Source organism: Bubalus kerabau, chromosome 13 (genome assembly GCF_029407905.1).
Source record: "Bubalus kerabau isolate K-KA32 ecotype Philippines breed swamp buffalo chromosome 13, PCC_UOA_SB_1v2, whole genome shotgun sequence".
NCBI classification, from domain to species: Eukaryota; Metazoa; Chordata; class Mammalia; order Artiodactyla; family Bovidae; genus Bubalus; species Bubalus kerabau.
Window position 1 is genome coordinate 11433015 of NC_073636.1, and position 27439 is coordinate 11460453.

At 42.4% G+C, this 27439-nt stretch overlaps 1 pseudogene; it reads right to left on the reverse strand.

Annotated features, from left to right (window-relative positions):
- Positions 1-12731: 12731 nt before the first annotated feature.
- Positions 12732-26668, reverse strand: LOC129626156 (patched domain-containing protein 3-like; annotated as a pseudogene).
- Between the last annotated feature and the right edge of the window lie 771 nt (positions 26669-27439).

Sequence of the window (27439 nt, forward strand, 5' to 3'; positions counted from 1 at the left end):
TCATTGTACAAAACTGAAACACCACACCCAGGAAACAATTGTAGATCTGATTGGAAAGGGTGATGCTTGTCTGATATCTAAGGAGACATATATTTTATAGGGGAAAACCACAATGTTCTCTGTGTCAAGGACCCTAAAGTACAAACATGCACATGGTTGAAGATCAAGAACCATTTCCTGGACGAGTGGAGGAGCATTTGACTTTAGAGTCCTTTGCTCCCTTTATGGGAATGAGGATTTGAAAGTATTGGTACCATAGAAAGAGGACTCGTAGGATGAGAACATGATGTGAGGCCATAATCTTATGCACCGTGATATTCGATCTCTTGTCCCATCATGAAAAAGAGATTCCAAAAAATGAGGCACAAGTTTGTCTTTTGGATACAATGGAAATTAATCAGTGTGCAAAACCCAGTGTGCCACATGGCTAAACACAAGAATGGGAGTGTGATCCTAGGCAAATTAGTTAGGTATTTAAATTCTTTTTTTTTTTTTAATTTAAGTTTGTCCACACAGCTTGCAGGATCTTAGTTCCCTGACCAGGGATTGAACCTGTGCCCTCAGCAGTGAAAGTGCAGTGTCTTAAACATTGGACCACCAGGGAATTCCCTGACTCTTTTCTATTTTATCCTATTAGCAAAAGCTCTGATGTGGAGGCAGAGCTAAGTACTATTTAGGTAGGTTAACTACTAACCCAAATGGCTAACAACAAGTATGGAGTCAGTTGTTAGCTGCCTTTGAAAATTTGACTTGTACTCAATAGGCATTCTTTTCCTTAAATGTCTTATCAGGAATAACGCAAAGTCAAGTGGATGAGGTGATTTGATACCAGCCATCAAGTTTCGACACTGGTTTTTGCTAAGAAATCAGCGCTGCACTGGAGCCCACCTGTGAGCTTCTCTGTGTTTGTGGGGGTGGCAGGGAGCAGTGGAGGGCTCCCATCCCAGTGGGTGTTAGAATTCTTGGAGATGTCTCTCTCTTATGATCATTCTGAATTTTCTGTTTCCATTTGAACATTTTTTTATCATGGAAAATTGCAGTATTCTTAAAACCAGGGAATAATATTACAACCTCCACCCCCATGGAGCCATCATATACGTCAAACAGTTCTTAACATTTTGCCATAATTGCTTCATCTTGTATTATGTGTCTAGGCTAAACATGAGACATTTTACCACTGAATAGTTTTGTATGCATCTTTAAGAAATAAGGACCTTTGGGGCCTTTTCTCACTGTAGAATTGACCTATGACCACTGTACAATTCTCATGCCTAGAGCAGTGACCATCCCTTCACAGCATCCATCCAGTCTATTCCTCTTTTCCCTATTGTCCCAAAGGTGTCCTCTTACAGTGGTTTGTTTGCCTCCAGCACCAAATCAAAGTCCACATGTTACCTTCTGGTGGTTCAGTCTAAAGCCTCTCCTGATCAACACAACTTCTGCTCCAATGCTGTGTTAATGGTCTAGATATGACCGGCTGCTTCGGATTAGTGCCCTCAGGTGGGATTATGGCAGTGTCTTGCCAAGTGCTTTACGATTGCACATGTCTGCTGAAGAAGTAAGTTAGCACTCTTGTTCAAATTTGTAAATTCGGATACTGGCTGAGGTTCTGGCTCAGCTTCTGTAATAGTATTTATAGTATTTGTCTTTTTGTTTTAACATTTGCTTTTCAGTAGTTTTTGGTCTGTTTGAGAATGGTAGGAGTAATTCTAAATGCTGTATGGAAAACTACTATTAACAAAATAAAGGGTCCCGTTATGTTAGTTGCTAGAGATCCATCAGTAGGGTTCAAAACTGGCATGATTATTTGTAGATTTTACGTAAAATATGTGTGTGTACATACTTTGCTTGGGGCTTCCCAGGTGGCACTTGTGGTAAAGAACTTGCCTGCCAGTGCAGGAGACGTAAGTGATGCGAGTTCGATCCCTGGGTTGTGAAGATCCCCTGGAGGAGGGCTTGCAACCCACTCCAGTATTCTTGCCTGGAGAATCCCATGGACGAGGACCCTGGTAGGCTACAGTCCATAGGGTCGCAGAGTCGGACACAACTGAAGAGACTCAGCAGGCACACATGTACTTTGCTTATCTTTGTGAATATGTGTGATGAATTCTTGATTTGTCCAGTCACTGAGGCACAGGATTTAAGGACACAGGATTTAAGGCAAGAAACTCGTGTAGAAATGTTGGCTCTGCTTCTGTGAGATCCTAGGCAGGTGACTCCATCTCTCCCTGTGTCTAAATTGCCTCATTTGCAAAGTGAAGGTCATAGCAACTGCTGCAGTGACTTCAGACACTAACGACCTAGTTAGACCAAACTTCATAGGCTAAGACTGCCCTGGAGAAGGAAACGGCAACCCACTCCAGTACTCTTGCCTGAAGAATCCCATGGATGGAGGAGCCTGGCAGGCTACAGCACATGGGGTTGCAAAGAATCGGACACAGCTGAGCCCACACACACGCATAGGAGCACAAACCTGATGTTTAATCCTCCTGATCAAAAGGGAGGTGATAAATTGTTAGTCTCTAGTCATGTCCCTTGACCCTCCTAGAACCCATTCTTTTCCTAAGGAGATTCGCTGCTTCTGTCCAAGGCAAACAGATGGGCTCTAGGCCCTCCTCCATTCACGAGCCAGGTGGTCACCATATGTCTCAGATCAGGCTGCTCCCACCTGCTCATCCCCCGCCCCTGCAACGTCCCCCCATCTCCTCCCACTCACCTGCCTTCTCAACCTTCCAACCGGGTCCATCTTATTAGGCCTTTAATGGAACCCCTTCCTATCCTCCCTCATAAAAAAAAAAAAAAGACTGCCCTGACTTCAGATACCAGCTATGGTTTGGGGGTTCCCAGGGCCACTCTCCCTTCTGACCAACTGGCTGCAAATTCAGAGGTTCCCACTCTCCCCTCAGGTTTGAGACTTTTAGCCTCTTGATATCATTGCAGAGAGGAGAGGGAAGCTAGAAGTAGGGCTCCATCATGTGTGATTCAGTCCATCATAGTTGGATCCATCGATGCAGCTCTTTGTTTTGATAAGTAAACAGCAGAATCAAAAGGTTTGCCCCTGTGGCCCTCCCAGTGTCATGCAGAAGGCAGATGTTAAATGCAAGTAAACCAGGTCGGAGTACCTGCCATGAAGGAAAACACCACACTTGGAGAGGGAATCGTGCCCTGAAAATATTAGTAGATTGAGGAATGAGGGAAATTCTTTCCGAGGTAGAGACTCTTCAGCTGGAGCCTGAAGAAGCGGGTTTTAGCGAGGAAGTAACTGTGGGCAGAGAGCATTCGTTGGAGGAAACAGCATTTGCAAAGGCCATGAGTCTTGAAAGAGGATGGGATGCCCAGGGACCTGGTCATTCCCAAAGGCTAGTGTGGCTGGAACTTAGTGAGCAGGCCGAGGGCAACACCAGGGGAGATTTCTGAGCATGTGGGGCTGGTGGTGGCATGTTTGTGTTCTGAGGAGCCCCTGCCCTGTGTGGATAGTGAATGGTGGTACTGAGAGGAAGCATGGTGGTCATGGAGTTGACAAGAGGGGTTAGCCAGACTAGCAGAAAGGAGAGCAGTTTACACACTTGTTTAGGAGGTGACTGAACAGGCCTTGGTCCAGTAAGGGACTGATTTTCCTGTATTCATACCATGGGGAAATTCAGGATCCAAATTCTGTGTCCTATCCTCCTAGTTTGGCTCTGGGCAGGACAGTCACTATTACCAGTTTCTGGTTAAAATTCTTTGTCAGAAGAAATCTATTCTTATTTAATTGCTATGGAGAAATGTGACTTTTTAAAGGAAGTCCTTGTGTTCTTCATCAAAAACTTTGATGTTAAGTTGGGTGTATTTTATTTGTGCTATTTCATGATAATCAAAAGCACGTTGTGAGCAGTGTGGAGAAGAAATAACGTTTGTAGAGTGGCAGAAGTATCTAGAACAGATTTAGAAGACATGGTACATCTATGTACGTGGTCCATGTACATCTCTACATGGTCCAGATCTAGAAGACACGGGACATACATTTTGCCTCTATGTTCAGGGCCTAGAGCAGGCACATACATTTTGTATTTATCTCTTTCCTCTTAAAACTCCAAAGTAGACACTTAGTAATTCTGTACATCTGGTTTTGTTTCCTTTTTTTTTTTTTCCAATTGTGGTTAATTGAGATGTGGGTCCAATCCATGGGTCAGGAAGATTCCCTGGAAAAGGAACTGGCAACCCACCCCAGTTCTCTTCCCTGAAAATTCCATGGACAGAGGAGCCTGGCAGGCTACAGGCCATGGGGTCAGAAAGAGCTGGACACAACTTAGTGACTGAGCACACATACCGCTGAGTGTATTCAAAACACCTATAGTGTCATATGACCACCACCACCTTCTCCAGAACTCTTCATTGTACAAAACTGAAACACCACACCCAGGAAACAATTGTAGATCTGATTGGAAAGGGTGATGCTTGTCTGATATCTAAGGAGACATATATTTTACAGAGGAAAACCAAAATGTTCTCCCTCTCTGTGTCAAGGACCCTAAAGTACAAACATGTATATAGTTGAAGATCAAGAACTATTTCTTGGATGAGCGGAGGAGCATTTGACTGTAGAGTCCTTTGCTCCCTTTATGGGAATGAGGATTTGAAAGTACTGATACCATAGAAAGAGGACTTGTGGGATGAGAACATGATGTGAGGCCATAATCTTATGCACCGTGATATTTGATCTCTTATTCCAGCATGAAACAGGGATTCTAAAAAGTGAGGCAAAATTTGTCTTTTGGAGACAATGGAAATTAATCAGTGTGCAAAATGCAGTGTGCCACGTGGCTAAACAAAACAATGGAGTGTGATCCTAGGCAAATTAGTTAGGTAATAACAATCTACAGATCTCTAAATAGTATTATGGGTAAATAAAGCAATTCAAAAGCATAAGATAAATCTATATACAGTCACACGTTATGATCCTTCGATGTATTTCATGAAAAATATAATCTGCATACAGAGATTTTTTCTTTTTTTTTTCTTTTTTGCTCAGTCCTGTCTGACTCTTTGCCACCCCATGGACTATACAGTCCAGGGAATTTGCAGGCCAGAATACTGGAGTGGGTAGCCTTTCCCTTTTCCAGGGGATTTTCCCAACCCAAGGCTGGAACCTGGGTTCGATACATACACAGATAGTGCAATAATATTTATGAAAAAGATACACATGCATATATCTGGACCTGCTTGCAAATGCAAAGAAAACGGTTTGTAAAGATAAACTCCCACCTTTTAACAGTTCCATTAAGAAGAGGAACAGGACAGAAGGAAGTTTTAGGGCTGCACTTTGGGTTCTTCTATTCCCACTTTTTATTTTATGCATTTACTTCGAAATTATTACAAGGAGAACATTATGTCTGTAAAGAATAACTAAATGATGTGTACCAGTTCACCAAATGCTTACCTGAGAACCATGCTTCTGGATAATCCCCTCAAAGGTAAAATCTGCCACTTAGAACAGAGGGAAAATCTATGCCTTTTGTGTGCAGATGTGTGTGTGAGTATGTGTGTCTGTGAACAAGCCAGATTCTCCCAGGCACTTCTGAGTCACGTAAGCACTCATTTCATTTGCCTTAAAGAAGTGCTTCTTGTACTAACTAAATCCTGAGAAGATGGGTGCTAGGGACAAATTTGGGGCTAGTGAAAGCATAGCATGTAGTCCCATCACTTTATGGCAAATATATGGGAAAATAATGGAAACGAGAGACTTTATTTTCTTGGGCTCCAAAATCACTGCAGATGGTGACTGCAGCCATGAAATTAAAAGATGCTTGCTCCTTGGAAGAAAAGCTGTGACCAACCTAGAGAGCATATTCAAAAGCAGAGACATTACTTTGCCAACAAAGGTTCTTCTACAAAGCTATGGTTTTTCCATTGGTCATGTATGGATGTGAGAGTTGGACTATAAAGAAAACTGAGAGCCAAGGAATTGATGCTTTTAAACTGTGGTGTTGGAGAAGACTCTTGAGACTCCCTTGGACTGCAAGGAGATCCAATCAGTCCATCCTAAAGGCAATCAGTCCTGAATATTCGTTGGGAGGACTGATGCTGAAGTGGAAACTCCAATACCTTGGTCACCTGGTGCGAAGAACTGACTCATTGGAAAAGACCCTGATGCTGGGAAAGATTGAAGGTGGGAGGAGAAGGGGACAACAGAGGATGAGATGGTTGGAAGGCATCACTGACTTGATGGACGTGAGTTTGAGGAAGCTCAAGGAGTTGGTGAAGGACAGGGAGGCCTGGCATGTTGCAGTCCGTGGGTCACAAAGAGTTGGACATGACTGAGCGACTGACCTGAACTGAACTGAGGCTACCACGTGACTGCCAAGGACACTCTAGCATTCAGGTGTGAGCAGCCCAGGTTCAAACAGACTCGCTTGGAACTTCTCCAGGAAACCGTTGGGTGGGTGGAGAGGGGTACTCTGTCCAATAGCTCTTTTCTGATCTTCTGTGCTCTTTGAGAACCTGGTCTTTATCCCTGGAAATGAGTCTTAATCCCTCAAGGTTGCACCAGAGGCAGAGCAGGAGGTGGGGCAAGAGCCTGTGTCCAGTCCCAGGGGCCCAGGTTGGAGTCAGGGCCTGACCTGGAGAGAGAGATCTGTCTCCCCGCAGGGCCTGGCCTAGATCTTGAGCCGCCCTCAGCTTCAGGTCAAGACCAGGAACCGAGCTTGGCTGGGCAGGGGGGCAGAGCGCAGAGCCCCCTCCTGCGTTGCCGCCGAGGCTCCACTACCTCCACCGGTATCGTGGTCTGAGAACCAACTGGCCCAGCGGCCCTGCTGCCACACCGACTGCCTGGAGCCACTGCTGTCTTGGCCTTCAGCCAGTTGGCCTGGAAGGTGGGCTCACACCCTTGGATCTTCCTGCTGCTGTCCATGGTGTTAATGACTGTTCTCTGCACTGACCTAATTTACCGGCCCCAGGATGAAGAATTTTGAGCATTACTTTACAGCGTGTGAGATGAGTGCAATTGTGCAGTAGGTTGAGCATTCTTTGGCATTGCCTTTCTTTGGGATTGGAATGAAAACTGACCTTTTCCAGTCCTGTGGCCACTGCTGAGTTTTCCAAATTTGCTGGCATATTGACTGCAGCACTTTCACAGCATCATCTTTCAAGATTTGAAATAGCTCCACTGGAATTCCATCACCTCCACTAGCTTTGTTCGTAGTGATGCATTCTAAGGCCCACTTGACTTCACATTCCAGGATGTCTGGCTCTAGGTAAGTGATCGTACCATCGTGATTATCTGGGTCGTGAAGATCTTTTTTGTACAGTTCTTCTGTGTATTCTTGCCACCTCTTCTTAATATATTCTGCTTCTGTTCAGTCCATACCATTTCTGTCCTTTATCGAGCCCATCTCTGCATGAAATGTTCCCTTGGTATCTCTAATTTTCTTGAAGAGATCTCTAGTCTTCCCATTCTGTTGTTTTCCTCTATTTCTTTGCATTGATAACTGAGGAAGGCTTTCTTATCTCTTCTTGCTATTCTTTGGAACTCTGCATTCAGATGCTTATATCTTTCTGTTTCTCCTTTGCTTTTCACATCTCTTCTTTTCACAGCTATTTATAAGCCCTCCTCAGACAGCCATTTTGCTTTTTTGCATTTCTTTTCCATGCGAATGGTCTTGATCCCTGTCTCCTGTACAGTGTCACATACCTCCATCCATAGTTCATCAGGCACTCTATCTATCAGATCTAGGCCCTTAAATCTATTTCTCACTTCCATTGTATAATCATAAGGGATTTGATTTAGGTCATACCTGAATGGTCTAGTGGTTTTCCCTACTTTCTTCAATTTAAGTCTAAATTTGGCAATAAGGAGTTCATGATCTGAGCCACTTTGGCCACCTCATGTGAAGAGTTGACTCATTAGAAAAGACTGTGATACTGAGAGGGTTTGGGGGCAGGGGGATAAGGGGACAACAGAGGATGAGATGGCTGGATGGCATCGCTGACTCGATAGACATGAGTCTTAGTGAACTCTGGGTGTTGGTGATGGACAGGGAGGCCTGGCGTGCTGCGATTCATGGGGTCACAGAGAGTCAGACACAACTGAGCAACTGAACTGAACTGAGGGTGAAGAAGACGACCTCGAGGAGCAATGCACCCCGGTAGGGAGCCCTGCCAAGGCTGAGCGACACTTTGTGCGGAACATTTCACCGCCAACAACTCTCTCATCTTCTCCATCTTCAGGAAGAGCACCAAGGTGGATTATGCCTCCATCCTAGTGGTATCCAACACCAAGACACTGCTGGAGCCGGAAATCGTAGAAGAAATTAGCAAGGTGGAAGGCGTGTGGCAGGCTTTGACTGTGACACAGGACAAGAGAACCCAGATCCCCTACAGCAAGGTGTGCACTAAGAACCAGGGCTCCTGTGTCCCTACAACCCACTCTTGTTCCCCTGGAAGAGAAACAGGGGCCTCAACCTGAGAACCATCACCTTCCCCATCTACAGCCTAGCCAGTCAGATCATCAACTTGGCCAACATCCTGGGAGGAACTGTCTTAGGTGAGAGTATGGGGCTGATCCAGGTACTCCTCCAGGCCAAAGCCCTGTGGCTGCAGTACTACCTGAAGACAGGTGAAGGAGAGGAAAATGAACGTAGCAAGGCGTGGATGATCCATTTCCTGATGAAGGTTGGCAGCCTTGAATAGAGTCTGGCCTTGAAGAAGATCAAGGTACCTAGTGGCTGGGGTTAATAGAGAGGCCAGGAGAAGGTGGGAAAGATAAGACTTGTTCCAAGGACCATAGAAGCAGCACTCCCAGATAATCAGATAGAGTCCTTGACTGAAAGCTAGGTGTGCTCTGCTTTATTTGATCCTTAATCAAACTTACTTAAAATAGCACACTGAAGAAAGCCACAGTAGATTCTAAAATAGAGTTCAGTTCAGTCAGTTCAGTCGCTCAGTTGTATCTGACTCTTTGCAACCCCATGAATCGCAGCATGCCAGGCCTCCCTGTCCATCACCATCTCCTGGAGTTCACTCAAACTCACGTCCATCGAGTCGGTGATGCCATCCAGCCATCTCATCCTCTGTCGTGCCCTTTTCCTCCTGCCCCCAATCCCTCCCAGCATCAGAGTCTTTTCCAATGATTTCCAAATTTGCTGGCATATTGAGTGTAGCACTTTCACAGCATCATCTTTCAGGATTTGAAAGAGTTCAACTGGAATTCCATCACCTCTACTAGCTTTGTTCCTAGTGATGCTTTCTAAGGCCCACTTGACTTCACATTCCAGGATGTCTGGCTCTAGGTGAGTGATCATACCATCGTGATTATCTTGGTTGTGAAGATCTTTTTTGTACAGTTCTTCTGTGTATTCTTGCCACCTCTTCTTAATATCTTCTGCTTCTGTTAGGTCCATACCATTTCTGTCCTTTATTGAGCCCATCTTTGCATGAAATGTTCCCTTGGTATCTCTAATTTTATTGAGGAAATCTCTAGTGTTTCCCATTCCATTGTTTTCTTCTATTTCTTTTCATTCATCGCTGAGGAAGGCTTTCTTATCTCTTCTCGCTATTCTTTGGAACTCTGCATTCAGATGCTTGATTCTTTCCTTTTCTCCTTTGCTTTTCACTTCTCTTCTTTTCACAGCTATTTGTAAGGCCTCCCCAGACAGCCATTTTGCTTTTTTGCATTTCTTTTCCTTGGGGATGGTCGTGATCCCTGTCTCTTGTACAATGTCATGAACCTCAGTCCATAGTTCATCATATGTGTATAACTGATTCACTTTGCTGTACACATGAAACAAACACAACATTGTAAAGCAACTATACTACAATAATTTTTTTTTAAGTAACAAGAGCTAGGACCTAAAAAAAAAAAAAAAAAGCCACAAATCTTAAATTCTTGGTAACATTCTGGTTAAAAACACAAGTCATACATTCTCAGTGGAGGTCTGTTCAGTACAGACATTGATCTTCAGGTTTAGTTTGGTTTTCTGGTCAAATTACTCTGCAATTCTTACTTCCAGTTTAAGCCTTTGCTGTTTCTGGGAGCCGCCTAAACTTTTTTTGAAGTTCGTTGGAATAATAAAACAAAACTTTAAACAAAAGTTTCATGATGTTTTTGAGAAAGAAAGATGAGCATTTTAAAAGTCAATTATAGCATAGTGCCAGGCACATATCTGTTCAGTAATTTTTTGGCTAGGAAACCTAATACTCTGAATAAAACTGTTGAAAATGAGAAGGGCTCATTCTGGAAAAAGGGCTTCTGGAAAAAGCCTTTTAATACTCAGGCCTTTCTGAAATGGTGTTTGTGTAATGAAAATAGTAAAAGATAACAACATAATAGAAGTTTAGAACAAGTCATAATGTTCAGTCATTAGTGCTTTCACAGTTTTCGTATAAGATTCAGATTTTGTATATTCAGGATTTTAAACTTTAGATTTTTGAGAGAAACTTTGAAAAGAATGCCAGAGATTTGTGGGAAGAAGCAAATGTTCATTACCTTCTTATTCTCAAATCATAATCCATATATTTTGATTTTTCACTGAATTTTGATGTTTAAATCAATAAGCTGTAGTGTTTCAATATCATATGTAACACACACAATATCAGAATTGAAAGCTCTTTACCTGAATATATTTTTGTGGCCGGTCCTCTACATGACTTTCCAGACAACTGGAATTTGAGGCAGATTCTATGACAGTGGTGCCCTTGTTTCAATTGGCATGCCTTCTAATCATATCACGTGCAACTGTGTCATGCTACAGGTAAAACAATTTTATTAGTAAACTCTAAAAAAGGTTTCATTGTGATAATAAATACAATGTGTGGATATGTCACTTAAGTATGTGATTTCCTCGGTTCTGTCTTTCCAGAGCAGAGATTTGAAACACAGTGGACCAGTGTTACAGCTCGCTTACAGCTCAGAGTTTTATTCAGCAAGCAAAGGAAAGTACACCCTCGAGGTGTGAGAGCAGGCCAGTCCCAAAGGGGAGGCCTCCACCCATCTTGGTTTCCTTTTTTTATACATTTGTCTCTTGCCCCTGAGCCTGCCCTGTGGAAATTGGGCGGGCCAAGGAGGGCTGTTTTTTTCACCTAAGGTTCTTACTCCGGTCCTCAGATTTTCTTTTGTTTCACTTTCGCATGCTTTTTCCTTTCTTTGTCTTTTAGCCAGCACCATTTTGGACTCCTTTTTCCTATTCTTCCTATTCTAACTAACATTCCCACCTCAAAAGACAGGAGGTCCATTTCTTAGGGAATAGAGGTGTCAAGCTCTCTCTGGCTACTTCCTGCTGAGTTGGGATGGCGAGGGGCATTGGGGCTCCCCCTTTTGCTAGTCTGAGGCCTCAGAGTCCTTATAGTGGTGTTCATCTAAGGGTGAATGATATTTTCCGCGGTTGGGTGTAATTTTGTATATCCTTGTTGAACTGGCATTGCATGTTGAGACAAAATGGGTTAAACAATCAATAATACATGGAGCAATCATATGCAGCATCAATGTGGTGACAACAGGGATTAGTAGGGGCATTAGCCAACTCCAAATTCCCCATCGCCAGGAGAAGAGCCCCCAAAGAGAGACTGTAGCCACCCCGAGAACTCTGCAGCTCATTCTTTGAGATCCTGTAGGATCTGAATGTTTTTCTTGAGGACTGTGAGACTTTCTTTAACTTAGCTGGAGATATTTACCCAGAAACAACACATCTCATTCAAGATGGTTCAAGTCCCTCCTTGTTCAGGGATCAGGAGATCTATCTCCTGTCTATTTTGGAGTACAACCCCCACCAAGCAGTGTTGGCTCTTTAGATCTATCCTGAGAAATCTTATCCCCAGAAACTTAATTTTGGGGGTTATGATAAGAATGGACACTCATTTGTAGTCCTGAATAGGCATCTGAGATCTCCCACTCCTGTTTTGCCCCCTAGTTCCTTCATCCTACCAAGTTTTGTGTGGGTCTATATATTCTTTTCCACGGGTCAGGTACTCCTGTCCGCTCTCAGCTGGTGTTCTGCATGCACTTCTATGTCTGAAGGTGTATTGGTGATATATATGTGGAGAGAGATGTACTCCATGTCCACCTCTCCTCCACCATCTTGTTCTCTCCTCGCTCAGGATATTTTAAATAACATTTTTAAATGGTATTTCCAAGCCAACGAAACATGCCTTCGGTTTTAGTTTATTGACTATTCTTAATGGTGCGTTTTCATCAGATTGGGTTGGGCTAATCAGGAATTCTATAATTCGTCTTTGATTTGTTAGTGATTGTTCAAACTAACTTTCAAAAAACAGTTAGGAATACTGGGATACAAAATTAGACCATGAGCAGCTCCAAATACCATCACAAGAAACAATCTTAAAAAATGTCCTGAAGATGTATGCTTTAGCTGCAGACAGGACACACACGCCTATTATTGTTGAAAATGCACATTGTGACACAAGGCAGCCAGCAGATACAATGCCTCAGTGGTTTTTCAGTTTACTGAGGGCTTTGAACTTGAAACAAACGCACAGGAAGTGTGAGTAGAAAAGTCAAAAGAAAAACCTATACAAATGACAAGATTAATCATGGCTATGGAATCAAGATTGACATTCCAGGAGGCCATAAAACCCATGAGGCCCATAATCACAAAAGCAATAGCAAAAGTTACCCCCAAAGAACACAGGGGATGAGGAATTAACAATAAGGAAACAATGAACATAGCTACTGATGCAACAGTCACATTTTGAACAGTGTTTTCTCATATTGCAGAATACTGATCAAAATATATGAAAGCCTAGTTGTATACCATTAGGGGAACTTCACACTTCTCGGCCATGTCTCGGAACTGGTGTAACACCAGTTTATTATTGGTTGAAGAAGACATACTCATGGTTTGAATGAACGCCTGGGAACAAATGATTTCCTGTGATGATGTAATATTAATGTTATACACTAAAAGTGGAAATTCCATTTAAAAAGTGCCTTTATTGCTTAGAAAAGCTGTCTTATCATTTGTATCTTGATGGAGGTTTTCCATATATTTTATATATTCTCATAAACAAAACTCTGTAAGATTTTTATCTACATACTCACTGTTTTCAAAATCTGCCAGACAGTTTTTCCAGTTTTAGCCTAGTATCTTTATCCCAGTAGTCAAGAGTCTCAGTAATGATAAACATAACCCTGGAACCATAATATGAAAAATATTCTTCTTCTACATTACAACATTGTGTGGTATAGGAGTTGTCACTTGCCAAATTTCGGAGGTCTAAGCTTTCCTGCACTCAGAAACACCCATATATACTACTTATGATGTATGAAGTATAGGAGCACTACAAAAAACCTGGACTCGGTGCTTGTGAGAAAAGGACTAAAATATTCTCTAAAGAATAGATTCACTGGATTCCGTATGTAACATAGATAGCCAACGGGAATTTGCTGTATGGCTCAGGAAACTCAAACAGGGGCCCTGTATCAACCTAGAGGAGTGAGATGGGGAGGGAGATGGGAGGGAGTTTCAAAAGTGAGGTGATATTTGTATACCTATGGCTGATTCATGTTGAGGTTTGACTGAAAACAAAATTCTGTAAAGCAATTATCCTTCAATAAAAAATAAATTGAAAAAAGAATAGATTCATTGGATGGATATCAGCTTTATGTTCATCTTGGAGAAAATTACCTGGGAGGCAAAAGGACTTTTTTAATGAGGAACACTTTTGGTCAGGAGTTTCCTGCTTCTTCAGCCAGCGTAGACAGACTACTACTCTTTTACCATCCATGGCCATAAACGCTCCAAAACAGATGATGTTATGAAAATAAGAGCAGGGTTGTTTCTATGTAAATGCCAAAGTATTGTACGGACCTGAAAGAGGTCAGGTTCTCTTTATTATTATGAAAGAGGTCCTAATTCCTGTATAGAAGGCCAGGACATTGGTGATGGTGGTGATTGTAATGGATACTGCCACTTTTGAATAGACATCGGACATCCGCTCTCTTATGCTATCCATGAGGCTGGTCTTCTGCCAGGTAGAAATCATGATAAACATGTCTTCAACTCCAACACTGTTAGAGAAAGAAACAGAGTCTCTGCATTTTTTAAACATCCATTTAAAATTAACAAGATCAACTCAAACGGTTTTCTTTGTCTGTCTCTCAAGGTCTCACTGATCTTGCGGTGTGCTTGTGTGAATGAATGACGTGTCCTGTGCAAAGCAAGTGATGAGCCCTGCACTGGGGTTTTTTTTTGTGTGTGCCTTATAATGACTGCAGGCAGACCCCAAAATGGAAGCCTTGTCGGGATTTATATAATGACCTCCCAATGCCAAGAGATGCCCAACATCCCTGCGAGGGGAAGGACCAGAAATGGGTGAAGCGTGTAGACCGAATTTTCCTTTCTCGGTCAGCTTTTCCTGGTCTCTTTGACCATTCCATAATTGCGTGGGGAATTAGAACTACTAACCTAACCTGTCGGATCATAGACTTTCAAGGGACTTGTGATCCATACCGTTACTCTGTACTTTTACTTAGACCTCAAACTATATGGATGGAAGTGCCTAGCCTTGCTAGGAGCTGAAAGTAACAAGAACACGTTTGGGAGCAAGGCAGAGCTCTAGCTCCAGGAACGTCTCTCAGGCTAGAGATCATTCTCTTGGCTGGCTGCCTCAGGGTCCAGAGTCCTAAAAGTAAGTCTTTGTCATGGCTATGCCTCTGATCTATGTGGGTAGATGCATTGCTGGTGACCATGAGGTTTTTGAAGACACAGATCGGGAATTGCAGGATCTACTCAACTTGGAAGTACGGTGGGCTTCCTTTGGTAGTGCTGCTGCTGCTGCTAAGTTGCTTCAGTCGTATCCAACTCTGTGCAACCCCATAGACGGCAACCCACCAGGCCCCACCATCCCTGGGATTCTCTAGGCAAGAACACTGGAGTGGGTTGCCATTTCCTTCTCCAATGCATGAAAGGGAAAAGTGAAAGTGAAGTCACTCAGTCGTGTCCGACTGTTTGCGACCCCATGGACTGCAGCCTACCAGGCTCCTCCGTCCATGGGATTTTCCCGGCAAGAGTACTGGAGTGGGTGGCCATTGGTAGTGCTAGCTCTTAGCAGACCAGAGAAAGCTCTCCAATGGCTTGTGTCTCAACTCCCTAGATATTCCTTTTGTGGAATCTCTGGGAACGAACAGGAAAGACTGGCCCTAGTAAGTTGAGGACAGATATCACTTTTTCCTCACTGGCTGACCCTCCAGTCTCTCTTTTCCTATCACATATACTGGTGTGGCAACACTCAAAAGAGACATCGTGGATTTCTTGTTTGTCTCTTTATAACCCAAAGCTTCTACTGTGTTCAGGACTGTACTCGGGAATGTGCACACACACATGGAACATGGATGCTTCCCCTAGAAGACGAGCTTGGGAAACACTCCAGGAAAGCTACTCTCCTCCACCCCAGGTGGCATCAGAGAAGGAGCAAAAATCAGACAAAGGTCTTCAGGGTGAGGAACTGGACATCAGTCTGGGATGCCATCAGGTCTACCTCTGGTGCATCTCCATCCCATCTCGGTGGTGGAACCAGAAGGGACGGATAAGTCACCTTTGTCAGTAAGGGGCAGACTAAGTCCAACCAGGGAAGGAAAGCTTCAGTGGAAGATCTGTCTACACCCCCATCTAGAGGAGGGAGGGACACCTCCAGTGGAAAGAAGCCACGGCTGTGGATGCTGCTTTTTTCTCTCTTACAGATGGGAGCTAGCAGATCCAGAACCACCTCTTTAAAATGTATTTTAAAGTTTGATTCCCAGAGTTTAAAAAAGACATACCTGATCTTTGTCGTTGATACTGAATGGCCATGGTATGCTTTGGAAGATGGGGAACACTGGTCGGCTGAAGGGTCTCAGTTATAATACTGTTTTACAATTAGATCAGTTCTGTAGCAAACAAAAGAAATGGGTAGAAATGCCATATGTGTTGCTCTTTATCTGTCTGCAAGACATGCCAGACTTAGGTCCTAAGGGTGCAGTTTTGGGTGTGAAACATTCAGCTGCCTCTTCTTCTCTTACTCTGCCCCTGTATCTGGGGCTCCCAACTAAACAGGCTGAGTCCGGGCACCCTTCCAGAAGGGGTTGCCTCAGTCTCAGTATAAACTCAAACAGTCCCAGTTCATAGACACCTTTACAGGCCTAACTTTATGACCTTACTTGGAGAGATGTAATGTATGTCTTGGGACAGATGCTGACTCCTGACTCGAGAACTCGAGTTTTGGGAGAAGCTACTATACTACTTTTGAAGATGAATGACCTGAGCATGAGACAAGGGGAAAGAGGGAACACAAAATAGCCCTCCTCCCTCCTGGGACCCAAGCAGTTCCCATAATGAGCCAGACTGTGACTATAGCATGCTTAAATGAAGGTGGGATCAGAACCAGTTTGCCAGTTGTATTCTTGAAAGACTCAAGCGAGTGCACACTAAGACTTTAAACTATGCTCAGTTGGCTGACACAGAACAGGGAGAGAAGAAAGCTCCTGATAAATTCCTAGATAGACTACAAGAGGCTCTCCACAAGTTTACTGACTTTGATCCCAAAAGTACAGAGGAAGGAATAATCTGAAAAATAGATTCCTCACTCAGTCAGCTCCAGATATCTGCTATAAGTTATGAAAACAGGCATTTGGACCAAATTAGTCTTTAAAAAACTGTTACAGCTGGCTCAGATGATATATCATAGTAAAGAATATGAGGAGGAAAGTAGGAGGAAAAAAAAAAAAAAAACCTTGCAAAAGAATGAAGCCCCAACAATGGCTGTTAGATCCATTCTGAAACAGACTGAGGAAAAGTGCCAAGAGTAACCCAGGTGAAAAGGGGTGGACTTCTTATTATGGTGGAAATAGAGGCATCTCAAGCTGGATTGTCCTCAGGCATCTAAGCTGCGCCCGGCTCCATGTCCGGTCTATAAAATGACCACACCTGAGGAGAGGCCGCCCTCTGAGACATAGGCCCCAGGAGTTGGACTCTCAAGGCATTCGGGACTGAAAGTGCCTGGGGGTCCCCATACAAGCTCCCATTCTAATTACACCTGTGGAACCCTCGGGATTAATAACTGTGGGGGGCCAATTGATCAATTTTCTTTTGGACACTGGGGCAACTTTCTCTGTGCTCACTGAAGCCCCTGGTCTGCTTTCCTCCTGATCCACTACTCTGATGGGACTGTCAGGATGAGCCAAACGCTATTATTTCAGTCATTTTTTAAGCTGCAGCTGGGTCTCCGTGCTGTTTTCTCACGAGGTTCTAATCAAGCTGGAGTTTCCCTCACCCCTTCTAAGGAGGCATATACTGAACATGGTCCAGGCCTCTGTTTTCATGAATATGGAGCCTGCTCTTTTAAGTGAACAAAATGTAAATCCTAGAGTGTGGGCTGATGGGAAAACTGTGAGTTGAGCACAAAATGCTGTTCCTGTTGTTATCAAGCTCAAAACCCCTCACCTATTTTCACATCAAAAGCAGTATCCACTAAAGCCTGAGGTTAAGGAATGGGCAAAACCTTACTGTACTGACTTCTCTGGATGTAAGGGGGATGTTAAACTCTAAAGTTCAGAGCAACAATGTTCCATCTTAAAGCTACTATAATTCAAGGGGTGTCAAGACTTCTAGGAATAGAATATTACTTACACTGTTCCTAGAGACCCCCATCTTCAGGAAAGCTTGAAAAGGCTAATGCCATTATTAAAGGCCATCCATGTAAGCTAACTCAGGAAACACAAGACAGTTGGTTTAGTTTTACCTGTGACTTTAACGAGAGTTTGAACTGCCCCTAAGAAGAAGGGACTGTGTCTATGAGACTGTTTTCATGCACAGATCTTGTCACAGATCCTGAAACCTTAGAATTAACTATGTGACTCAGCTTTCAGCTTTTCAACCTCCTCATCAGGGAAAGGCTTCGCATGGTGGGTTTCTCCACTTCAAGGAAAGGACTTTCTTCAGCTCTGCGAATACCTGCACTGACAACAAGCATATATGATATCTCGTCTTGATCTGATGACTTCTAACAACCCTAAAGTGGACTGATTCAACTAGGCACATAATGTGACTTTTAATTTTGATTATGATTTAACTTGGTTTAATGGGTATTTTGCCTTACATCTGTAACTGTAAATTGGTGTTTGTTTCTAACCATCTGAAAGCTTCTAAGTTACAAATGGTTGTCCAGGCTCCTCCGAGTGCCACAGCCTCCTGCAACTGTTACTCGGGGCCCCTTGATCAGAGATCCTCAGTATGACTGTTAGCAGAATATATTGCCTCAACAACTTAGGGACAATGCCCCTCAACAGCAGGAAGTAGTTATGGAATGAAAATGATGGCCCTTTCCCTTGGCAACATGATCCTCCTAAAAGAAAAGGGGGGACAGTCAATTCCTAGGTAGGTTGATAAGACCAGGGTACCCAAGGAGGAGAAAGGGGTCTGGAGCCCTTGAGAAGGAGAAAGGGGTCTGAGGCTCCCAAGGAGAAAAGGACAAACGGTCTTTTCTACATTGCTTTGTCTTAGTGAATATAACAATGCATCTTGCTCGAGGACATGTTTCTCCTTAACAAGAACCTTCTGACTAATCCTGTCATCTTAAAATGGATATTATGGGAGCGGGTCTGGTAAGACTTTTTCTTGTTCATTTAAGATGTATGTTGTGGGATTGGGTCTGAAAAAGTATAGAATGCTTTGAAAAGACTAGCTAGGGGAGCACTCTGCCTCCCCCTTCTTATGTCTATGTCAGAATCTTTCTCTGTCCCTTTCTATACTTTAATAAAACTCTGCTACACAGAAGCTCTTGAGTGATCAAGCCTGGTTCCTGGTGGAGAAGAAGCTAAATAGTCTTCTTTGGAGATCACGAATCCAACATCATTCACTGTAAGCTATCATACAATTAGCCTGTTTTTGTTTTTTCCTTTTCTAAATCACACTGAAATGAACATCCTTCTTCTATTTTGTGAGCACCTGTCCAATAATTAGGACAAATTCCAAGAAGTGGAGTTGCCAGGTCAGATTCTATTTTAAATTTTTAAGTCTTTTGATTTGTTGCAAAGTTATTTTTAAACGTGTACCAATTTAAAAATTTCCCTCAGCAGAATGTGTGTTTATTTTCATACAACCTTCCCCAAACCTTCAGTCATGCTATAATATTCATTAATCTAATAAAAAGACAAGGTGTCTCACTTTTGGTTTAACCTGCATCCCTTGATTAATGGAAGGTCAAATATTTCTTATATTTTCAATGATTAGTGTTTTGGATTCTGTGTGTGTGTGTGTGTGTGTGTGTGTGTGTGTGTGTGTGAACTGTCTTTCATGTCCCTGGTCTGTGTTTTTCCATTTGGGGTACTAGATTTTTCCAAGTCTTAAAGGCACATAGGACAAAGATTGAGATGGTTGGGTGCCATCACCGACTCAATGGACATGAGTTTGGGTAAATTCCAGGAGTTGGTGATGGACAGGGAGGCCTGGCGTGCTGAAGTCCATGGGGTCGCAAAGAGCTGGATACGACTGAGTGACTGAACTGAACTGAACTGAATGGCACATAATTCCATTTGATTTTCTTTTTCTCCTGATTCCTCATTTTGGATCTGTAGAGTCACCTATATATAACTATTTTGCCTAATCTAACACAATACCCTTTACCCACCCCACACCCCCACATACACAGTGTGCAGCCTCATGCTTTGTTTTACTCACCTAGAATAAGAAATGGTGAATTTGCAATGATGATCACAAATGGCACCCCAATGTACAATATCAGGCCAAAGCCACTCACCACTGCCAAGGCAGCAGAAAGGACTCCAAAGGTTGCGACTCACATTTTGTTCCGTACACAGTCACACCTGTAAATTTGGAGGGGAAAAGTCATGAAACTTGTGGTGGTAGCTTCCATACTGAAATTCCAGCAATTCATAACATTCTTTACTCGGACACCTCTTCAGAGCCCTCTTGCACAATATTTCCCATACCTGTCTTCTGGAGAACTTTAATTTCCAGGCACTAACCCAGACCAACTGAACAGAAGATGGGGAGTGGGGAGGCATGGACAGAAAAGTTGGGAATCTTTGCTGTTACCAAACTATACTGGTTGATTCTTATGCAGGCAGCAAGCCAAGCATGAATCCACCAACTGGACTTTCAAAACCACAAAGATATACTAAAGCACTGCAAATAGCTAATTCCACTCTGATCTTCAAGGGAGCATGAATGGAAGTAAGCAGTATGAAAGTGCCCAGGTCTAGGTATCTTCTCACCCACTTATGAGTCCAGTTAGCCATAAAGACAATCCTAAATATCTCCTGTATGTCAAAGCTGGTTTAATATATATTGTGGCTAACCAAAAGAATGAAAGCCTTCTTCTAAAAGATTTTTGTGGTTCTCCTCTGCTAGATATGTGTGTTCTAGAAAAGAGGCTCTGTGTTTGTGCTCAGTCGATTCAGTCATGTCTGACCGTTTGTGACCCTATGGACTCTAGCCTACTAGGCTCCTCTGTCCATGGGAGTCTCCAGGCAGAATTAATGGAGTAGGCTGCCATGCCCTCCCTCTAGGGGATATTCCCCACCCAGCGATCAAACCTGAATCTCCTTTGTCTCCTGTATTGCAGGCGGATTCTTTACTGCTGAGCCACTGGGGAAGCCCAAGAAAGGTGGCTACTTAATTACGGGGAAAAAAACATAACATGTACCCCACTTGGAATAACATTGTATGCCTGTTTCTTGGTTGGACCAACAAAAATGGGAATATATACACAGCATTTTAAAAAGACTGGATTTAATACTTTAACTCCCCAACAAACACAACTTTCCATCTTAAAATATTGACGACAATCTCTAGGTTTCTGTTTTACTTCATTGCTAAATTATTCCAAACAAATGACTGATAACTGCCTCTAGAAACCTTTAGTAGAAGAAAGAAACTAAGTTTGGTTTGAAGACTACTACTACTACTACTACTACTAAGTCGCTTCAGTCGTGTCTGACTCTGTGCGACCCCATAGACAGCAGCTCACCAGGCTCCGCCATCCCTGGGATTCTCCAGGCAAGAACACTGGAGTGGGTTGCCATTTCCTTCTCCAATGCATGAAAGGGAAAACTGAGAGTGAAGTGGCTCAGTCGTGTCCGACTCTTTGCGACTTCATGGACTGCAGCCTATCAGGCTCCCCCATCCATGGGATTTTCCAGGCAAGAGTACTGGAGTGGGGTGCCATTGCCTTCTCCGGGTTTGAAGACTAGCAAAGTCAACTATGGAAGTGGAGCTACTGATTCCCAAAGAGCAAGAATATAACTAAGACCTTGTTCATGCAAGGCCACATTAAAATAACTGAATTTTCCTCTTATTAAAACAGCTATGTGTGACTGTATTTCACTTTTTCTCAAATTGCTGGTGTTATCAGTTAAACTCAGGGCCACAAATCAACATACAAACACACACACACAAAGTATTTTGTTTTGATTACAGAAAAAATTTGATTACTACCAATACTATCTTAAAGCAACAACATTGGTTTACAGGAGTTTAAGATAAAAGTACCACAGATGAACCTTGAAATCAGAAAGATTAACAGGATAAAAGCTATATCTGACATGTTTAGCTCTATTCCCTCTTTCAGGTTTCTGGATTGTTGGTATAAATTTTTCAGAGGATGGGGGGAGTGAAGTATATTATTGGCTAGAGTGATTATTTGACTTTGACTAGTTGCTGTGTTGACTCTCTCTAAATGACCTTTAATGTTCAGTAGGCAATGGAAGGGAAGACGTGTATGTAGAACACTAGTGAAAACACTTGCAGATTTTCTAGTCCCCAAGAAGGACTTTGGTTAAGCAGTTTCTCAGAATGACTTAGGAGAGTCTTAGAACTTTAGATTCCTGCAATCTTGGAACATAGCTCTGCAGACTCTAATCTACAGTTTGTAGAGAAGTTGCAGAATCCATGTGTCTAAAAATTTCTACATGTGATTCCACTGCTCAGGCGGACTTGGGCATCACTGGCAGCAAAATGACCAATCTAAACAGCTCACTAGAAAAACAGACACTACACATTGGAGAAAGCATAAACCAAGAGTTCCCTGGTGGTCCAGTTGTAGGACTCCTTGGTGCTTTCACTGCTGGGGCCTGGGTTTGCCAAAAAAAAAAAAAAAAAAGGCATCAGTGGATGAAATGAAGGATAATAAGCTATAATATATACATAATATAAACACCCAAACAATAGAAGTAAGCCCTTCCTTGTCAGCAATTATTTTAAATCTAAACAGATTAAACTTTCCAATCAAAAGGCAGATATTGTCAGAATGGATAAAACAGCATGATTCAACTATATGCTATTTACAAGAGATTCCCTCTAGATGCAAACACTTAAATAGATTGAATAAGAGGAATGAAATAGATACTCCCTATGAATACTAAACAAAAGAGGCTAGGAGTGCCTATACTGATAACAGACAACATAGACTATTTCAAAAAAACTGAAAGGAAGGGAACACTTCCTAACTCTTTCGATGAGGCCATGTTACACTGATATCAATGCCGGACTAAGATATCACATGATATCACAGATAATATTTCTTATAAATATAGATACAGACATCCTCAACAAAATTTGAGCAAACACAATTCAATAAGCATATTAAGAAGAGTATACATCATGACCATGTGGGATTTACCCCAGGAATGGAAGAGCGGTTCAGCATGAAAGTATCAATCAATGTAATACAGCACACTTTCAGAACAAAGGATAAAAAACCATATGAATCTCTCAAAAGGTACAGAAAGGGCACTTGACAAAACTCAATGTCTTTTCATGATAAAAACTCTCAAAAACAAGGAATGGAAGGAAAGTTCCTCAAAATTATAAAGGCAATGATGAAAACTGCACAGCTAACATTATACTCAATGGTGAGAAAAAGAAATCTTTCTAAGATCATGAACAAGATAAGGATGCCCACTTTCATCAGGGATATTCAAAGATGTACTAGAAGTGCTAATCAGAGTAATTAGATAGGACGTTGAAATTAAAGAAATTCAACCTGGAAAGGAAGAATTTTAACTATATCCTTTTACAGATTATATGATCATATGTATGAAAACTCCAATGAATCCAAAGGAAGCTACTAAAGTTAGTAAATTCAGTAAAGCTGCAAGATACAAGATCAACACACAAGATTCAGTTGTTTCTATCCATGTGCAATGAACAATCCCAAAGAGAAATGAAGAAAGTGATTTCATTTAGTGTTTAAAATAATGAAATACTTAGGAATACATTTAACCAAAGAAGAGAAAGACTGGTACATGGAAAACTACAAAACATTGGTAAAAGAAACTAAAGAAGACCTAAATTAATGGAAAGACTTTCACAGTCCATGGGGAGGAACACTTAATATTGTCAAAAATGACAATCTCACCTAAGGTGATCTACACATTAATCACAATCTCTATCAAAACTTCAACAGCTTTTTTTCAGAAATGTATAGGTCAACATTCAAACTCATATGGAATTAAAGGAGCCCTGGATATCCCAGAATAACCTTAAAAAGAAAAAAGAAATGGACAACTGAGATTTCCAGATTTCAAAACATGTAACAAAGCTACAGTATTTAAAGCAGAGTGGTATTAGTATACGGACAGACATATAGACCAATGGAGTAGAACTGAGCCTCCAGAAATAAATCCATATATCTACAGCCCACTGATTTTTGACAAGGATGCCAAATCCAATCAACTGGGAAAGAGCAGTCTCTTCAACAAATGGCACTTGGATGACTGGATTTCCACATGTACAAGAACGAAGTTGGACCCCCACTTCACATCATATACAACTATGATTAAAAATTGCAACCACCTAAATATTGCAGCTAAAACCATAAAACTCTTGAAGGAAACAAAGTAAATGCACACGACCTTCCTTGTTGATGGAAGCTTAGATATAAGACCAAAAACATAAGTAAAAAATAAACATATTGAATTTCATCTTAATTAAAATCTTTGTACATTAAAGGGCATTATAAAGAAAGTAAAGAGATAATTTACAGAATGAGAGAACATATTTGCAAGTTCTATAACTTGATAAGGATTAAATATCTAAGACATCTACTCATCAACAACAGAATTCAACAACAAAGGGACAAACAACTTCACAAAGAATGAATAAAGGTGGGAATTTCCTGATAGTCCAGTTGTCAGAACTCTGAACTTTCACTGCCAAGGGCCTGGGCACAAGTTGAACACTTGGTCAGGGAAATAAGATTCTGCAAGCCTTGGGGCATGGGCAAAAAGAGGGCAAAGGACTTGAATAGACAGTTCTCCATAGAGGATGTGTGTGTAACCTCAGTCACTCAGCTGTCTGATTCCTTGTGACCCATAGCCACCAAGCTCTTCTGTTCATGAAATTTTTCAGGCAAGAATACTGAAGTGGGTTACCATTTTCTCTAGTGCATCTTTCCAACACAGGGATCGAAACCAAGTCACTTGCATCTGCTACACTGGCAAGCAGATTCTCTACCTCTGTGCTACCTGGGGAGTCCCAAAGAAGATATACAAATAACCAATAGACACATTAAAAAGATAATCATGGTTAGAATGTGGAGAAATTGGAAAACTGACACATTGCTGGTGGGATATAATATTGTGTAGCCTCTGTGAAAAATAGTTCAGTGCTTCTTCAAAAAGCTAACCAGTGAATTATCATGCAACCCACTAATTCCACTCCTAGGTATATACTGCAAAGAACTGAAAGCAGGGGCTTAAACAGAGATTTGGACACTACACTTCACTGCAGCATTATTCACAATAGCAAAAATGTAGAATAAGAAAGGCTTCCTCAGCGATCAATGCAAAGAAATAGAGGAAAACAATAGAATGGGAAACACTAGAGATCTCTTCAACAAAATTAGAGATACCAAGGGAACATTTCATGCAAAGATGGGCTCGATAAAGGACAGAAATGGAATGGACCTAACAGAACAAGAAGATATTAAGAAGAAGTGGCAAGAATACACACAAGAACTGTACAAAAAGGATCCTTAGGACCCAGATAATCACAATGGTGTGATCATGCACCTAGAGACAGACATCCTGGAATGTGAAGTCAAGTGGGCCTTAGAAAGCATCACTAGGAACAAAGCTAGTGGAGGTGATAGAATTCCAGTTGAGCTCTTTCGAATCCTGAAAGATGATGCTGTGAAAGTGCTGCACTCAATATGCCAGCAAATTTGGAAAACTCAGCAGTGGCCACAGGACTGGAAAAGGTCAGTTTTCATTCCAATCCCAAAGAAAGGCAATTGCCAAAGAATGCTCAAACTACCATACAATTGCACTCATCTCACATGCTAGTAAAGTAATGCTCAAAATCCTCCAAGCCAGGCTTCAGCAATATGTGAACCATGAACTTCCACATGTTCAAGCTGGTTTTAGGAAAGGCAGAGCAACCAGAGATCAAATTGCCAACATCAGCTCGATCATCAAAAAAGCAAAAGAGTTCCAGAAAAACATCTATTTCTGCTTTATTGACTCTGCCAAAGCCTTTACTGTGTGGATCACAATAAACTGTGGAAAATTCTGAAAGAGATGGGAATACCAAACCACCTGGCCTGCCTCTTGATAAACCTGTATGCAGGTCAAGAAGCAACAGTTAGAACTGGACATGGAACAACAGACTGGATCCAAATAGGAAAAGGAGTACATCAAGGGTGTATATTGTCATGCTGCTTATTTAACTTATATGCAGAGTACATCATGAGAAGCTCTGAACTGGATAAAGCATAAGCTGGAATCAAGATTGCTGGGAGAAATATCAATAACCTCAAATATGCAGGTGACACCAGCCTTATGGCAGAAAGTGAAGAAGAACTAAAGAACCTCTTGATGAAAGAGGAGAGTGAAAAAGTTGGCTTAAAACTCAACATTCGGAAAACTAAGATCATGGCATCTGGTCCCACGACTTCATGGCAAATAGATGGGGAAACAGTGGAAACAGGGGCTGACATTATTTTAGGGGGCTCCAAAATCACTGCAGATGGGTATTGCAGCCATGGAATTAAAAGACGCTTACTCCTTGAATGGAAAGTTATGACCAACCTAGACAGCATATTAAAAAGCAGAGACATTACTTTGTCCGTCTCATCAAGGCTATTGTTTTTCCAGTAGTCATGGATCGATGTTAGATTTGAACTATAAAGAAAGCTGAGTGCTGAAGAATTGATGGTTTTGAACTGTAGTGTTGGAGAAGACTCTAGAGAGTCCCTTGGACAGCAAGGAGATCCAACCAGTCCATCCTAAAGGCGATCAGTCCTGTGTGTGCATTGGAAGGACTGATGTTGAAGCTGAAACTCCAATACTTTGGCCACCTAATGCGAAGAGCTGACTCATTTGAAAAGACCCTGATGCTGGGAAAGATTGAGGGAAGGAGGAGAAGGGGACAACAGAGGATGAGATGGTTGGATTGCATCACCGAGTCAATGGACATGAGTTTGGGTAAACTCCAGGAGTTGGTGATGGACAGGGAGGCCTGGCGTGCTGTGGTTCATGGGGTTGCAAAGAGTCAGAAATGACTGAGTGACTGAACTGAACTGAAAACGTAGAAATATTTCAAGTGCCCATCAACAGATAGGTAGAGACCAAACATCTGAGATCAAAGTATTGCAGGGCTCGAGTCCCTCCAGAGATTCCAGCATAGAGTTCTGTCTTTTCCAGCTTCTGGGGTTCCAGGTGTCCCCAGGCTTACAGCTGCATCCCGGCTATCTCTGCCTTCATCTTCACATTGCTTCTCCTCTGTGTTGTGTCTCCCCTCTTTTGTCTCTTATAAGGATGCTGTTAGCTGGATTGAGGGCCACTCTCACCCAATATCTTCTCACCTCAAGATCCTTAACCACATCTACGGAGACACTTTCCCCAGATGTAGTCCTGGTCACATGTTCTGGGGGGGGACACATCTTTTGGGGCCACCATTCAATCCATTTTCTGTGTATAAAGTAGCCCTCATTTTAGGAGATTACTAAGGTCACATATAGACCAGCACAAACAGCCTTGTCAGTGGGTTCTCAGAAGAATGAGGATGCTGGAATCACTTGGAATGGATCAAGGCCTGGCTTCATCAGGTAAGGGGGAAATCACAGGGAGGAGAGCATCATGGGTCTTGTTTTCATTTCCAAAATACTGTATTGGGTTTGCATGTGAGATGCCCCATGAGGGCATGGTACATTGTCAGGGCCTGATGGGGGTATTGGGCTTGGGCCAGGTCTGTGGGTGTGAAGGGGAATTAGTATGGAGACTTTCATAGGTTCTGGAGGAGGGGCTGACAGTCACTTGGGCACATGGAAGTGGGAGCCTGGGAGGCCCAGTGTTACCAGACCCAACTTGGGTCCACACACCCAAATGCAGTAAGCCAGTCTTCTGACACCAAGCTGTGGTGAAGGTAAATGAAATGTTCATTGTAAAAGCAGCAATATGTAGAGGACAGATGGTTTGTAATTTAAACTCCCTGAAGGGTTTTTAGCAAAGCAA